General features: G+C 40.4%; 1 long non-coding RNA gene across 2 annotated transcripts; it reads right to left on the bottom strand.

The window, feature by feature from the left end:
• Window positions 1-1,929: 1,929 nt before the first annotated feature.
• LOC131581767 (uncharacterized) lies at window positions 1,930-4,171 on the bottom strand. 2 transcript variants are annotated; one of them, XR_009278146.1, is made up of 4 exons: window positions 4,107-4,171; window positions 3,892-4,013; window positions 2,616-2,803; window positions 1,930-2,373 (listed from the first exon to the last, which is right to left on the bottom strand). It is a non-coding gene; the product is annotated as an uncharacterized LOC131581767 (long non-coding RNA). The 2 variants fall into 2 exon arrangements; XR_009278145.1 differs by having other exon boundaries at window positions 3,892-4,123.
• Window positions 4,172-4,386: the final 215 nt, after the last annotated feature.

Raw genomic sequence — 4,386 nt, 5'->3', positions numbered from 1 at the left:
AATACTTATCTACTGCTTCTTATCAAAAGCACCATCCAAACTCTGTACTCCTCAGAGGAACAGGAATGTTTAAAATGTGCATCTGGGACAAAGAGAGCTTCCAAAAATATCTTACATGCTAAACTGATTCTGATCCTCAAATTCTCCTACACATATGCAAGTTCTGCTAACTTGTGCAATGTCATAAGAGTTTTCTGAGAGACCACTTCTACTTAACGTCTTAGTACATGAGTCCACATACAAAAATCATTCATACACAGTTTTGACTATAACGTTCTGAGCAGGTAGCAAGGCTTTTGGCTGTCAAAACTTACTGCTGCTTCTTAGCAAGGCATCCTTATGTTGGCAAAAATCAATTCAGGGCATTGAATTTACAATAAGGTTCTTTTCCAATAAACTTTATGTTAATAGACTAATGACAGCCAGCTATGGCAGTGCCCAAAAAATTTTTGGGTAACCCATACCACATTTCATGTTCACAATGAAACTTATTTATTTCTGAACCTGGGTGGAGAAGGTTTGGGCTGTCACTGTGCCACCCGTGAAGGGTTATCATCAGCACTGACCCTGTGCAGCCGAGGGGCAACCTCACCCTGAGCGGGGCTATCAAGCTCTGCAGGCTGGGCTTACCTGGCTCGTTGCAGAAGGAAAGGAAGGAGGTAATTCTAGGTATTGGTGAAAAAACAGCTGATTTGGAGGCTTTCCTTGTGTTCTTTTGGCTTAGAAACTGGAGGTGTTGGCTGGATGTAGTAAGTGATTTGTGTGGATGTTATGGTCACAAACTCACACTGGGTAAAGGAAAATGGTGCTGTTTTAAAGAGGGTTGGACAAACGAAAGAGATGTTTGTGAGAAAGAGAGTTCCTGTTACCAGGTTAGCCTGTTGAAGTGGTTATCCCTGTGGCTCCCATCTTCTCTCACTTCAGGGATTAGAGGAGTTTTAAGCTGGTTTAGTGAGAAGGGCTGTTTGGCAGAGTGGAGGGTATTTATTCACAGTCATCATGAATAAGAACAGGCAAGTGTGGACCTTCAAAATCTTGCTGGCTGATTCCCTGGAAACCAATTTTCAAGGGAAAGCAAGTAGCCTTGTATTACTGAAAGCCAAAACACTGAGACAGTCAAGAAAAAAAATGTTTTAAGTGGATACTGTAAATGTAGTGGAGACGTGGAAATGTAGGCTTACAGTTTGCCAAGGGTAGGAATACATCAGTTCCTGCATTTTGACACAGCTTTGGCAAAATGCTGCCCAGTGCTCCAAGTCAAGTGGAGTTACCATGATGGGAGGCTAGTTTTCTGGTATTGGATGATGGAGATGGGTTGATTTTCTTCATTCTTTCATTCAAACCCAAGTTGTGACAGATCACAAAATAACATCAAAACAACAAAGTTTTTGAAGTGCAAGCAACAGTAGGTCATGTGTCAAGATACTGCCTTCTGTTTGTTTTCTCTCTGCTCTGGAATCAGCTTTAGAGCTTGATGGGCAGTGCAGTCTACTCAATCATTGCCAATCCAAGAATTCAAAATACAGAAAACTGTTATTTATGCCATGAAATTCCTCCAAAGGTTCAAATGTCTTATGTGCCAGCACAGCAAGTTTCCCTTGAGGTTGTCAAGACTGAATTTAAATGGCTTTGAGTCCAGGTAATTCCAGGCAAATTAGCTTCAACCACACTGAACCTGGAAAATTGCCTCGTTCAGGAAGTGGTGAGATTCATGCCTAGAAAACCCCACTTGAATTCTGCTCTAGGGGCTGGGTATAAATCTTTAGTGTTCTCATTAATCTTTTAAGCTGGGGAACATAAACATCTGGAAGCTTGCACTTTCAGAGTCCTGTAACAACATCTCCAACTGGTTATTTCACTTCTTTTGTCTATAATAATGCCCCATTTTATTCCCCATGTATTATTCATATATACCTTAAATTTAATCACCAACTCACTAAAGTTAAACTCACACTACACCTGAGATATAAACACCATCACACTGGAGCTGAGAACACATTATGGCTTATCCATAATTACTCTCATGCTGAGGTAAGGTTCACACCTTTATTTTGTGATACCACCAAAGCTTTTCTGGTTAGTAGAGCCTTTTCATACCTGTACAAAAAATGAAAAATGTTCTTTTTCTCCTGGGTCCTTTCTATTCAGGGAAATACTTTTTTTTCATTTAATGTTCAGCCTTCTAGTCAGCTGTTTTCTGCCACGTCTGAGAGTGGAGTTTGCCAGTTGGGGATGTGCTGCCTTTGGCTGCTGGAAGCACTCAGGGTGTGTCTGCCGTGTTCCCCACACAAAAGCGTTGAACATCCTTTACCCGAGCCAGCAGTTTGTGCCTTGTGCTCATCCCACCTGCCAGTCCTTGTCTTCATTGGCTCCCTGCACAATTTGGAGATCTCAGTAGTGAGAAAAGACCCCACTGTAGACTTGGCAGAGTATTTTTAGTATTTTTGGTGCAGTTGGGACAGAGTTTACACCAGTGCTCTGTGCAGCAGGGTGCTGTGCTGAGCAGGACTGGCACCGTGCCTGTGCTTGCAGGGCAGAGGACTTCTGCTAAAGCACTGAACATCCATGGAATCAAACTTGTAGGCTGGATGTTCTGTTTAATTACTGGAATTTACCTGAAAGTCTTTGAACCTGCTGGTCTCTCAGCTGTTCAGAGTCACAGGTTTCCACAGATATTTGCTGTTGGCTTCCTGTCTTTTCTCTAGTTTTCCAAGAAGTGCATTTTTTTTGTATTTTTTTGTTCTTGGTTCTCTAGTGTGTTCAAGTCACCATGTGTTGGCCAGCTGTCTTGAGTTTTGCCTCCCTGCAATAAATAAATATACATGCGTGTGGATGTGGTGCTTAGGGACACAATTTACTGGTGGACTTGGCAATGCTGGCACAGTGGTTGGATTCAATCTTAGAGGTATTTTCTAATCTAAATGATATATAAGTCCATGTAATATCTCTCTCTCTCTCTCTCTCTCTATATATATATATGTATATAATATAATCATAGAATTCTAGAATGGCCTGATTTGGAAGGAACCTTAAAAATAATTCAGTTTCAACCCAGTATCATGGGCAGGAAACCTTGCACTAAATCACATTGCTCAAATCCCTGGCCACCCTGCCCTTGAACACTTCCAGGGATGGGGCATTCACAGCTTCTCTGGGAAACCTGTGCCAGGGCTTCCTCACTAAAGAATTTCTTCCTGATACATGATCTAAATCTACTTTCTATAATTTAAAACTATCCCCCCTTGTCCTATCACTATCTGCCTGGGGAAAAAGTAGTTCTAGAAGTAGTTCTAGAAGTTCTAGTAGTGCTAGAAGTTTGAACATTCTTTAAATTATTTTTTTGGAAGCAAAACCAAGTTAAATGCAGAGAAAAAAAAAATAAATCGGCTTGTGTCTGTGAAAAACATGAAAATGTTTGTGCTTTGTTCAGTTTCTCAGTATTTTCATGTGCTTTATGTGGAGGTGATATATATATACTATTTTCTGCTTTATACAGCAGTCTGAACTTTTCTCCAATGTTTTGTGATACCTGGAGTCTGTAGTGCATAAATTGAGTGAGAAATTTTGAGTTTGTATTCTGGTTATAATTAAATCCACTAATATTTTTCTAATGCTGCCTTTGTTTCAGAAATCACTGTGGTGAGTGCTACATCTCACCTTATGTTATCTTCAAGAAAAGCCTTTCATGCTTATGTATTTAATTATCTAGCAATCTTTGAAAGTACGTGTCAAACAATCTGAAATATATTATTGCAATACCATATCTGCAGTAGTATCTCCACATAAACAAATGTGCTTCTTAACTACAGCACTGAGAACTCTCTCTGGTAGGATTCCCAAACTGCTCTGCAGGTTGCTGGCTACAGCAGACTACCAAAACAAATCTCTTACCATGATCAAGGTCAGAGCTGGGTCAGTCATTCACAGAATATTACATCTCTTCTTGGAAGCAGGAAACATTTGATATTTGATTTCCCCATGCACCGTTCTTTGATGGATTTTCCTTTTCTTTCCTGCAGAGGGAAGAAACTGTTATGTTAAAACCGTTATATGTATCTACATGTAATGACTGATATTTATTTAATATTGATAGTCTCCTGGAAAACCATTAAGGAAATGCATCTTCTGGCTCTGCAAAAGTATGTAGTGTGTTATTCTCCTGGAGTCTGAGGTAGTCCTTTGTGGGAAAAGTGCGTTCACCTGAGGACACTGCTCGAGGTGGTTTGCAATCACATCAGTTATTTCAGTAAATGTTTAATCCCCAAGCAGACTTGGGCAATGATTTATGAAGGATCTAGGAGTGGAACCCTGCTACCACTTTAGATGGCCAGGTTACCTGAGTGCTATGCTCATTTGCCAGGATAAGACCAAGGTTTAATTTTCTGT

This window comes from Poecile atricapillus, chromosome 8 (assembly GCF_030490865.1).
Source record: "Poecile atricapillus isolate bPoeAtr1 chromosome 8, bPoeAtr1.hap1, whole genome shotgun sequence".
Lineage (NCBI taxonomy): Eukaryota > Metazoa > Chordata > Aves > Passeriformes > Paridae > Poecile > Poecile atricapillus.
The sequence above is the reverse complement of the archived record's forward strand: the minus strand, read 5'-3'. Positions and strand labels throughout refer to the sequence as shown.